The 12,873-nt window shown below is 40.3% G+C and overlaps 1 long non-coding RNA gene across 7 annotated transcripts in view; it reads right to left on the reverse strand.

Moving 5' to 3' along the window:
- The window catches only part of LOC131831737 (uncharacterized), a 130,216-nt gene that overhangs the window by 16,175 nt on the left and 101,168 nt on the right, over positions 1–12,873 (reverse strand). For 6 of the 7 annotated variants that reach the window (XR_009353782.1, XR_009353779.1, XR_009353781.1 and 3 more), the window contains one exon: positions 1,368–1,505. The exons of the other annotated variant lie outside the window; for it this stretch is intronic. This is a non-coding gene — a long non-coding RNA (uncharacterized LOC131831737). The remainder of the gene's footprint in view (positions 1–1,367; positions 1,506–12,873) is intronic. 7 annotated transcript variants of the gene reach the window in all.

A 12,873-nucleotide genomic window follows, 5' to 3' on the forward strand; every position in this document is an offset into this window, starting at 1 on the left:
GTTTTGGGTTTTAGCCCCTGGCATAGTGGAGTTGTCATTTATTGAGAGGGGAAGACTGGGAAAGGTATGCTTTGGGAGCAACATCAGAAACTTGCTTTTCATCTTGTCTGAGATGCTGAAAATTAGTCATCAAAATGGATATGTCATCTATACAGTTGGATAACAAGTCCAATAAATTAGGCATTAATCAAATGAAAGGAACACCAGAAATGAGTCACAGGGAAGTATCTAACTTTTACATTGTGTCAAAAGGAGGGTGATTTCTTCAAGCCTGTTTCCTCATACTGAAATGGGAGTAACAGCCAATGTTGTGTAGGTTTAATAAGATAAAAGTACCTAGCACCGTGTTTTAAGCAACAAAAAGTGAGTAATATTCTTTCATTCTCCTGCCTAACCGTAATCTTCAAGAAATTAAGTCACATGACCTACTAGTTAATTTCCTTGGTCTAAGAATCAAAGAATACCTGAATATTTATGATGGGCTTGGTGACTTACAATTCCTTAGAGCCATCGCATGGTCCTGGGGTAAAGATCTAATTTCTATTTTATAGAGGAGGAAACAGATTCAGAAATAAAGTAACGTTCCCAAAGTTACACTACTAGTTCCACCTTCAAGATCAATTTTTCCATTATTTCCAACCTAACAATTACATTTTTAAGGAATTCTTAACTATCTTTACTCCTTTTTTAAGGTTTCATTTATTTATTTGAGATTGAGCAGCAGCAGCAGCAGCAGCAGCAGCAGCAGCAGAGGGAGAAGGAAAAGCAGACTCCTTGCTGAGCAAGGAGCCTAATATGGGGCTTGATCCCAGGACCCTGGGATGATGACCTGGGCCACTGACCTACCCAGGTGCCCCTATTTTGTAAAAAAAAATTTTAAAGAGTGCCTGCCAGGGGTGCATGAGTGGCTCAGTTGTTAAATGTCTGCCTTTGGCTCAGGTCATGTCCCAGGGTTCTGGGATCTAGCCCCGCATCGGTCTCCCTGCTCAAGGCGGGAAGCCTTCTTCTTCTTCTCACACTCCCTCCTGCTTATGTTCCCTCTCTTGCTGACTCTCTCTGTCAAGTGAATAAATAAAATCTTAAAAAAAAAAAAAAAAGGATGCCTGACACATAGTAGGATATACAAAGACCTAGGGTTCCTAGGATTGTAGGAAGGAATTCCTAGAAAGGAATGTGGGAAAAGAGGAATAAAGGCAGATTTTACATATCTCACCAACTGAGCCACACAGGTACCCTCAACTGTCTTTACTATTTACTAACACCAGTTCCAAAAAGTGACCATTTCCCTTCCACGTTAACATATCATTTTTGGGAAAAGGTTCTCAAGATGTTTTTAGAGAACACAGGTCTGGAGGGGGAATTCTTACCTCTGCTAGCAACCAGTGCAGCAAGTAGGGATGTGTCATAATGAATGATGGTAACCGCCTGGGTTTCTGCCGATGGAATATAGTTGCCATGTGACAAATTCCTGAGTGATCATCTGACATTTCCAGTCTTCAGTTGATCTAGAGTGACAGTATTAAAGTTTTTTTTAGCAATCTGCTGTTAATCAGAGAGATATTACTGAACTGTGATTTAATCTTTTGGTGTTAGGAGCCCAGCTCAAGGACAAATTTAATGTGAGAACAATGTTACCACAATGCTTGGACTTCAGTTTAATCCTGAGTCAGTCCTGAGATCCAGAGGGCTCTTGGAACTAATAGCTAGAATAGGAAGCGGTTGTTGAACCATGCATGACAGCTAAGTTGTGACTAAGAAGGTGACAGTTGTGTTTGGGTCCATATATGGACTTATTCACCTGCACTGAATTATGAAGCAGGTAAGAACATGGTGTTCTCTCTTTCCCTCCACGCTGTCCATGTGTCTATCTCTGAATCTTCCACAAATCTGCTTTACAAAGTGAACTTTATGAGTGTCTAAAACTCCAACTCATTATTAGTAAAATTAAACAGAACTAAGCAGTCTGGGAAAAAAAATACAACAAAGGATAGTTGAAGTCCTCCATGGACTATTCATATAAGTCGACCAGAAAGAACGAAATCCTTAATGATGAACAGGCACAGAGAACATGAGCCAACAATTCACGGAAATAAAACATGCCTCATAAGCTCACGGAATGTGTGAAGACTCACTAGTAATCAACCACAGAGACTTCAACTGAAAGAAACAACATCATTTTTCACCTATCAAATTAGCAGGTTTGAAAGTGGTATTCAGTGTCCCTGTAGGATGAAACTGGGATTCCATACGGTGTTGGTGGCTGTATAAATGGCAAAAATTTTCCAGGAAATGATTTGGTGACACGCAACAGCAGCACTAACCATGGGTGTGTGCTGAGATCCTATCGTTCTTTTTGTGCTTTTTTTTTTAAAGCTTTTATTCAAATTCCAATTAGTTAACATACAGTATAATAGTAGTTTCAGGTGTACGATATAAAGATTCACTTTCATACATCACCCAGTGCTCATGGCAGCAAGTGCCCCTCCTTAGTCCCCATCATGTATTTCACCCATCCCCCACCCACCTTCCCTCTGGTAACCATCTTTGTTCTCTACGGTTAAGAGTCTCTTTCTCGGTTTGCCTTGCTCTCTCACCCTTTTTTTTCCCTTTGCTCAATTTGTTTTGTTTCTTAAATTCCACATTTGACTAAAATCAAACAGTATTTATCTTCCTCTTAGTTTTATTCTTATACTTATTTCACTTAGCATAATACTCTTTAGCTCCAACCTTGTCACTGAAAATGGCAAGATTTATCCTTTTTGATAGCTCAGTACTATTCCATGAATTTCGTTGATTGTTTCCTTTGCAGAAGCTTTTTCTTTGGATGAAGTCCCAATAGTCTGTTTTTGCATTTGTTTCCCTTGACTCAAAAGACATTATCTAGAAAGAAGTTACTATGGCTGACATCAAAGAGGTACTGCCTGTGGTCTCCTCTAGGATTTTGATGGTATCCTATCTCAAATTTAGGTCTTTCATCCATTTTTAATTTATGTTTGTATATGGTGTAAGAACATGGTCCAATTTCATTCTTCTGCAATTTTGCTGTCCAGTTTTTCCAACACCATTTGTTGAAGAGACTGTCTTTTCCTCATTGGATATTTTTTCCTGCTTTGTTATAAATTAATTGAGCATATGGTTGGAGATTCATTTCCAGGTTTTCTAGTCTGTTCCAATGATCTATATGTCTATCTTTGTGCCAATACTATACTATTCTGATAACCACAACTTTGTAATATAACTTGAAGTTCAGAATTGTGATGCCTCTAGCTTTGTTTTTCTTTTCAAAAGAAAAGAATGGAAGTATAATAGAATTGGTTACTGGGGGTCTTTGCGGTTCCATACAAATTTTAGGATTGTTTGTTCTAACTCTGTGAGAAATACTGTTGGTATTTTGATGGGGATTGCATTAAATGTGTAAATTGCTTTGGGTGGTATAGATATTTTAACAATATTTGTTCTTCCAATCCATGAGCATGGAATGTCTTTACATTTCTTTGTGTCATCTTCAATTTCTTTCATGAGTGGTCTATAGTTTTCAGGGTACAGGTCTTTCATTTCTTTGGTTAGGTTATTTCCAGGGTATCCTGTTTTTGGTGCAATTGTAAATGAGATTGATGTCTTAATTTCTCTTTCTGCTGCTTCATTCTTGGTGTATAGGAATGCAACGGATTTCTGTACATTGATTTTGTATGCTGAAATTTTACTCAACTTTTTTTACTCTTTCCATGAATACCTTAAGACATAAGGGAAAAGATTTTCATTTAGTTTATAAAGCAAAGTTTAAAAAAAAACTAATATCCATCAACAACAAATGTTTAAATTATGTTTAGCCACACGGTATACTCCATGTGATCATGGGATGACTAAGAAGACTTAAATAATGTAGAAAAGATGATAAGTAAAGATAAGAAACAGGACTTACACAAGATTGTCTGACTTATATGAAAAATGCATCCATAGAAAAATGTATTTCATCATATTTCCTGTTACTATTTACAGTCGCTGATATTTAGCAGGTATAATTCCAGGCAATTGCTCAAGCATCCCCATGTGCCAGACCCTGAACTTTTTATAGAGCATTCTACGGATATCCTCTTTTAAACAGTAAATATAGATGAGATTATATCTTTTTTCCTAACCTTTACCACTAAAGCTTTTATTTTTTAGCACAGACCACTCCAAGTGGGATGTTCCCAACCTTAAAACAGACGTTTATGGAAGTATATTTTACGTATCATAGAATTTATCCATTTTGAGTATACAATTCAGTGATTCCTAGGAACCTTACTGAGTGGCGCAATCATCACCATAACCCAGTTTTAGAACAGTTTTATTCCCACAATAAGAGTCCTCTTGCTCATTTATATTTAATCTTCAGTCCCACTTCCAGCCCCAGGCAACTATTAATCTACTTTCTATCTCTATAAATTTGCCTTTTTTGGATATTTCATATGAATGGAGTCATATAACATGTAGTCCTTTGGCCTTTTGTATCTGACTTCTTTCACTTAGCAAAATGTTTTGGAGTTTCATCCATGCCATAGGCTATGTTGGCAGTTTATTGCTAAATAAATTTTCCATTGTGCAGATACAGCCCCTTTTGTCTATTCATGCACCATATTGAGGACATTTATTTTGCTTCCCAACTTGGGGATGTTATGAATATACCCATTTTTTAAAGATTTTTTTAATTATTTTATTTATTTGACAGAGATCACAAGCAGGCAGAGAGGCAGGCAGAGAGAGAGGAGGAAGCAGGCTCCCTGATGAGCAGAGAGCCTGATGCGGGGTTCGATCCCAGGACCCTGAGATCATGACCTGCACCAAAAGCAGAGGTTTAACCCACTGAGCCACCCAGGCGCCCCTGAAGATACCCATTTTTCAGATGAAGAAACTGACTCCTACAGACTCAGTAACTCCCCCTAAGATTGCACAGCTACTCAATGTCAGAGCCAAGGTTTGCCTCCAAGCTTACCCAACTCCAGAGCCCAACCACTCAGTTGATTGCTGGACAATAAAATCAGGTGATTGTATCCTATCTCACATTTTTCAATCAGGTGATTGATGCTTTCCCATTACATTTTTGTTTCTCTGTGTTCTACAACTCATGTTTTGTCACTTAAAACTTTGAAAGAAGTCTTTAAATACCTTTAAACTGTGAGCAATGAAACGGTGACATGCTGTCTCTTCAGGAAGCAAGTGTAATTTAGAGACAGGACATTAGCTTTATTCCTTCAGTAAAACTGTCCAATTTCAGTCCTCAACAAAAGGTCAACCAAAGATGGAACCATGGCAGCAGGCTACCCAGAAATGCTTTGGAAGTTCATCTCCAGCCCCCACGGAAGCTTCCTGGATTCCACATGCTCACCACCACTGGAGTTGCTGTTTCAAGCTGACTACTGATGATGGGGCCATAAGCCAGCTGAGCGACAGTAGTAAAATGCCCCTCAATGAAAATATTTTCTAACCAATTGGTTCTTTCTGAAGTCAGACAGTAGTTGAATAAATCCTGATATTTTTACAGGCCCTTTTGTCTTTTAATGCTTCAACATGTTTTACAGGCTACCTGTATGCCTTTTATGTCCCAAAGATACACATTTTAATTAAATACATGAAAATACATAAAATACATGAAAAGGTTCTTGACATCACTCATCAGCTGGGAAATGCAAACCAAAACCATAACTAGGTATCACCTCACACCTGTCAGAATGGCTGTCATCAAAAAAGACAAGAAATAAAAGTGTTGGCAAAGATGTGGAGAAAAGGGAACCCTGGCACACTGGTGGTAGGAATGGAAACTGGTGCAGCCACTATGGGAAACAGTACAGAAGGTCCTCAACGTATTAAAAATAGAACTACGCTATAATCCAGCAATCCCATTTCTGGGTGATGAAGATCACCATCTTATGTGCGCTCCCATGTTCATTGCAGCATTATTCATGATAGCTAAGATAATGGAAACAATTTAAGTGCCCACAACAGATAAATGGATAAGGATGTTTTAGTTACATAATAAGCCCACAGTGGGATAGTATTTAGCCATGAGAAAGAAGGAAATTCTGCCATTTGTGACAGCTTGGATAAACTTTGAGACCATCAGGTTAAGTGAAGTAAGAAAGAGAAAAACTGTATGATATCACTTATATGTGGAAACTCATTTTAGGCCAACTCAGAGGAACAGAAAGTAAAGTTGTGGTTACCAGGGGCTGGGAAGATGACAGACATGGGGAGATAGTGGTCAAAGGGTACAAAATTCCAGTTATGAGATTAATAAATTCTGGGGATCTAATGTCCAACATGGTGATTTTAGCTAATAATACTGTATTGTACACTTGAATGTTGCTAAGAGAGGATCTTAAAAGTTCTAACCACAATAAAAAATGGTAATTATGGGACATGATGGAAATGTTAGCTAATGCAATGGTGGTAATCATTTTGTGGTATATTAATGTATCAAATAAACACGTCATATACCTTAAATTCCCTATATGTCAATTATAATCTCAAAAACATTGGGGCAGAGGAAGAAAATACAGATTATTAGGATATGGCAGCCAGCTTCCAAGATGACCCCCGCTTCCAGATATTCATACCTTGAATCGTCCCTCACCACTTTATACCAGAATGGGTCTTGTGTGTACAACAAAATGTGCAAAAGTGACACGTAACTGCAGAGACTAGCAGAGACTTTGCTGCTTCTGCCTTAGCATCTCCCTTATACTCCCTCTCTCATCACTGGTTCTGAAGGAAGCCATGTCATAGTCAGCTTTATGGAGAAGCTTGTGTGGTGAAAATCTAAAGACTCTTGCCAACAGGCATAGGACGGAGACTTGGAAGAGATCCCCCGAACCCCAATTCAGTTTTCAGAGACTGCGGCCCTCGCTGCCATGTTTACCACAACCTCTGTGGAGATCCTGAGTTAGTTCCAACCAGCTCAGTGCCTCCACATTCCCGGCCCTCAAAAACTGCCAAAGATTATTAATGCTTATAGTTTCTAGAGCTAAATTTAGGGGAAATTTGTTATTTATCAATGCGTAACTAATACCTAGCGGAAATCAGCCCAGCATTTCACACCCCAGAAATTACTGCTAACATCTTGGTATGTAATCTTTGTCTCTCTTTTTCTGTATTTTATTAATAGTTATAAAATGTGAATAGAAGCTTGTGTGGAAAACATTATGGCATTTCTTCAAAAAATTAAATAGAATTACCATATGATTCGACAATTCCTCTTCTAGGTATATACCCAAAGGAATTAAAATCAGGGATTCAAATGGTTATCTGTAGATCCATGTTCATAGAAGCCTTATTCACAATAGCTAAAAGTGGAAACAGCCCAAGTGTTCAAAGATGGAAGAATGGATCAACAAAATGTGGACTACATATACAATGGAGAATTACTCAGACTTAAGAAGGAAAGAGATTCTGATCTCCATCTGCATTATAACACAAATGAAACTTGAAGACCTTATGCTAAATGAAATAATCCAAATGCAAAAAAACAAATACTGCATGATTCTATTTCTACAAGGTATCTAAAATAGTCAACTTCCTAGGGACAGAAGTGGAATAATGGTTACCAGAAACTGAGGGAGGAGGTGAAGGGGAGTCATTGTTTAAGTGGGTACAGAGTTTGGGATGATGTAAAATTTCTGGAGGTGAATATTGGTGATGGTTGCACAAAAATGTGAATTTATTTAATGTCATTGATTGTACACTTAAAAAATGGCTAAAATGGTAGATTTTATGCCATGAATATACAATGAAAGTATATTAACATAAAATGATATCAATTTATAACATACCTTTATGGAGTTTCCTCAAAAAGCAGAAAATAGAACTACTCAACAATCCAGCAATCATGCTATTGGGTATTTACCTAAAGCGCACAAAAATACTAATTCAAAGGAATACAGGCACCTCAATGTTTATAGCAACATTATCTACAATAGCTACAATAGCCAAACTATACAAAGAGCCTTAGTGCCCATCACCTGATAAGATAAAGAAGATGTGAGATAGATAAATAAATAGATAGATATTACAATGGAATATAAGCAATAAAAAATAATCAAATCTTGCATTTGCAATAGCACGGGTGGACCTAGAGGATATTAGGCTAAGTGAAAGAAGGCAGAGAAAGTTAAATACCAAATAATTTAACTCATATGTGGAATTTAAGAAACAAAACAAATGAGCAAAGGGAAAGAAAGAGAGAGGCAAACGAAGAAACAGACTCCTGTTACCAGAGGGATGGTGGATGGAGGATGGGTGAAATAGCCGATGGGGATTAGGGAGCACACTTGTGATGAACACCGGGTGATGTATGAAAGTGATAAATCACTGTATTGTATACCTGAAACTAATATAGCACTGTATGTTACCCAACTAAATTAAATAGAAACTGAAACTTAAAAAAACTTTAGAAAATCATCATCAACCTTTCTATTCAATATCATTGCAATCCTTCCATGTCAAGTAGACTACATTCTTCTTCTTCTTCTTTTTTTTTTTTTAAGATTTTATTTATTTATTTATTTATTTGTCAGAGAGAGAGAGAGAGAGCGCGCGCGTGTGCACAAGCAGGCAGAGTGGCAGGCAGAGGTGGAAAGAGAAGCCGGCTCCTTGCCGAGCAAGGAGCCGGATATGGGACTTGATCCCAGGACCCTGGGATCATGACGTGAGCCGAAGGTAGCGGCCTAAGCGACTGAGCCACCCAACTGTCCCTAGCATACATTATTCTTAATGCCTGGATAGGAATGCATTTGATGGACATATTCTCACTTGGTTTTGAGGAAGTCATAGAACTTTGATTTACAGACCCACTGACTTCTCCAATTATGTCTTTTAGTGTGGTTGCTTGTATAAGGGCCTGCTTAGCCAGAGCGAGCCATTTTGTTGTTTATGCAGTAAACTTAGATTGACCTTGCCCTCCCCCCCCCCCCCCGAGAAACTTACTTAGAAACAAGTCTGGGAAACCAGAAAAATATGACTGACCAGCCCCTGATAACAGAGCCCATATATCAGGAAGTGTCAGGTCAGGGGGAGGTAACAGAGCCCAGAATACAAGGATGACCCAAGCCAGGTGGAGACATCTAATCAGGAAAGCACCTCCCTAACCACCCAAGAATGTGGGCCCTGCCTTTTAGGTTCCAATTCTGACCAGACTGATAGGCTAGTTCAAATAACTACTATAGGGTGAATTGTAATTCAATTGGCCACCTGTGTGTGGCCAGGCTCAACCACATGGCCTTTACTCTATAAAAGTTAGTCTGTGAGGCTGGGAGGGGTCTCCTCTTTGCAAGAGACAGCCCTGGCCGGTCAGTTTGATTCTCCATGCATGTCGCGAAATAAAGCTTTGCTTGACCTTTGCTTTGTATCAGTCTCGCTCCTTTGACCATGGAACCAACAGCTTGTCCCTGTCTCTGTCCCTATCTCTGTCTCTCAGGTTTTTTACTGCAGACTTTGAGTTTCTCTCTCTAAAAGGTCAGGCGTTGGGTGCCTGGGTGGCTCAGTGGACTAAGCCACTGCCTTCGGCTCAGGTCATGATCTCAGGGTCCTGGGATCGAGTCCCACATCGTGCTCTCTGCTCAGCAGAGAGCCTGCCTCCTCCTCTCTCTCTCTCTGCCTGCCTCTCTGCCTACTTGTGATCTTTCTCTGTCAAATATATAAATTCTTAAAATAAATAAATAAATAAAAATTAAAAAAAAATAAAAGGTCAGGCGTTGCTCAATAAATAAATAACCAAATAAATAAAGTGGGGGATGGGAGGACTCATTTAAATTCTCTTTCTCACAGATTTGTTCTTTCTTGCCTTGCTTCCTGCATCCCTCATCTAAAACGTATTGTGAAACAGAAGCCCATAAACCATGAGAAGGCATTAAATAAATCTATTTGTTATCTAGTTGTTTCTTTAGTCTTCTTTTTATTATAGGATGGTTGCTCAACTTTATCCGTGTTAGCAAATTTCCCTTATTGATAATTTTATCCCCTTCTCTGGCTAATTGAGACGCTTTCATTTATTTCTCCTTAATTAGCTTGGGATTTTCTTGCCAATAAAGTGCGCCCTGCTGCTGTTCAGAATCTTACCACACTTGTAAGGCTCATTCGGAGCACAATCTTTCTGTGCTGACATGTGATTATGGGTTAGAAGGAAGACACGCTAATGGACTCCCGAGAGACCTGGACGACAGAGGCACCCTGGCAGGACGACCGGCTGCGAGCTCTGCTGAGCAGCTGGAGGGGAACAGGTTCGCGACTGCACGTTGAAAGCTGCTCCTATCCGCAGAGAAGAGCTTTCAAAGAGATTTTTCTGAAACTTCGTTTTGGGTTTGTGAATGTGCTCTACGGGTAAGGTGACCACATGTTTGGGGCTGTGCCTCCCGGGAGGCGCAACTTTCCAACACACCTCATTTTGCAGGTTCAGAAATCTGATTTTATCAGAGGTGTGTAACATGACTTGTTCACCTTCTGAACTTGTAGAAGCCTGGTTTGACAGAAAGAAAGAAAGAGAGAGAGAGAGGGAGGGAGGCAGGGAGGGAGGGAGGAAAGGAGTGAGGACGGAAGAGGGAGAAAAGAAAGGAAAGGATAATAAAAAGTCAACCTGAGAATTTCCACCGAACAGTACCTATCAGGTGGGCCAAGTCAATATTTTCCTTTCTCAATAGGGAACTTTTGCCCCCTCCTGAGTTCAGATTTTGGGTTTTGGTGTCAGACCACCAAAGGTACAATAGTTCGTGATGTTGGGGAAGCTACCTGAACCTCAATTTCCTCCATCAAGTGGAAAACAAGTAACTATACTGTAAGACTGTGAGGAATAGGTATAAAACGGTACATAAAACACCTAGCACAGTTACTAGTCGTGTTCACAGTAAGCTCCTCATCCCTTTTTCCTCCTCCTAGGTGGCAGGAAGGAATTTATAATCAAGTCATAAACCCCCAGGGCACCCACTCAACAAGCTGGCCCACTGTTGCCTGGACAGTTGGGCAGATGTGTGGGCCTGTACTGTGGTAAGTACAGAGGAGGACACACACGACTCGGCACAGTGCCTGCCCTCCGAAGACACGTGCTCGCTCACACACACACACACACACACGCCCACAGAACCCGTGTTCATCAAGATTAAAGTCTTACCGGAGTGTGAGTCCTGGGCCTCTGACAGCCTGTCGGGAAGTGACTGCACTTTCCCCGACCGCTGGCAGGCATTGTAGGTAGACAGAAAAAATCTCTTACATATACATTATATGCATATATATATGCACATATGCATATATATATTAAGGCCTTATTTATTCATATATAAAGTTTTAAGGAAAACTTTATAGCATATAGTTTAAGGAAAAAAGAGTAAAATTCAAATAGAAGCTTCTCCATTTGTACTTTTGGCCTTAATAAAGAAAACAGAAAAGAAAAAGTAAAGAAAACAGATGAATGAGAAAAGCTACCATGGGGGGATAGGAAGTTTATTGATAAAAATGATGGGGGTGATCTCTTCTTTTGGGGGGTATCTGGGGTGGGAACACTGGCCCTCAGCATATGAATTGTAAGGTGTGTGTAATGAGTATAAACAAGGGGTTTTTTGCTTTATGGAATCTTTTTAAAAAGTATTTATTTATTTTAGTAATCTTTACACCCAATGTGGGGCTTGAACTCATGACCCTGAGATCCAGAGTTGCATACTCCCCCAGCAGAGCTAGCCAGGAGTGCCACTTGATGAAATCTCAAAGTAGCTGAGCACGCGCTCAGTTAGCTAGCTGCCTCCCGGTCTCAGCATCAGCCTTGCTGCTCCCTGAACAACTTCTATGATTCACATGGGTTCTGGTTAGCTTAGAGATGGTATCTCTTGCTGACTGATCTGTATCCCAGGAATATTTCTGTTTGTCCTGAGGCCTGTACCCCGATATGAATGGCCAAGGAGGCAGATCTAAATTCACTGCTCTTAAGCAGTGCTCATGTTCGCTATGTGTTATACGGTATCACCACTTAATTTTCTGCCCGATCTCCTAAAAGCATTTGAGGTTTTCATCCTAGCTTTAGAGTAAGCAAAGCCTTTAGAGTTTAGCTGAATCCTACCTCTCTAGGTAGCCCCATCAGTAACAAAATTCCTACCCTAGTAACAATTGATAGATGATATTCCCTAAGGAATGTCCCAAGGTCTCTGTGACTTTGTCGGGCCTGTCCCGGTAGAATGCTTCTCCTGCCTTTGTTTTCAACCTGACCAATCTCTACTGCTCCCTCGGGTCTCTGTGAGGCTTTCCTCCCTGAGTCTGCCCTGCCCCCTCCCTAGAATTAGTCAAACCTCCCTCGGAAGAGCTTGTCTCTCCTCCAAGCACAGTGTGTTTATTGGAAAACAAATATGCCACAACCATTTCAGAAGTTCCTTAAAGGCAAAAACCAGGTGGTCTCTGGTTTTTGTAGGATCCTTTGTGGCACTGAATCCTTTCTCAAGCATCTGCTATGTATGGAGTCTCCAAAGATAACAGGTGATGAGTTTCCTTATCTCGGACCAGGTCCGGTTGCAAGGCCAGTGAGCAGAATCTCTCTGGGTTCTCAACCTGTTCCAACACAGCCCTTTGTCACTGCTGATGGGGCACTTCTGATGACACTCCTCACTGCACTGGGGCCCCTGACATCCTCTGCTAGGGGAAGGCAGACAAAGCAGAAAATCTGCTCTTTAGTCTTTATGCTTTCTTTTCTTTGATACCGAAGAATTGGCAGGAGCAGGTCTGACCTTCCGATGTTAGACTTGGGGGAGCCTCCTGCATCTACTTAGTACCAAACACTCTTTTATCTGGCTGTTGCCCAAGCTGTTCTTGCCCAGGTGCACATAACCACTTGGGTGGGTGGCCACCCCTGGTGATTTTAAGTTA

This window comes from Mustela lutreola, chromosome 5 (assembly GCF_030435805.1).
Source record: "Mustela lutreola isolate mMusLut2 chromosome 5, mMusLut2.pri, whole genome shotgun sequence".
Lineage (NCBI taxonomy): Eukaryota > Metazoa > Chordata > Mammalia > Carnivora > Mustelidae > Mustela > Mustela lutreola.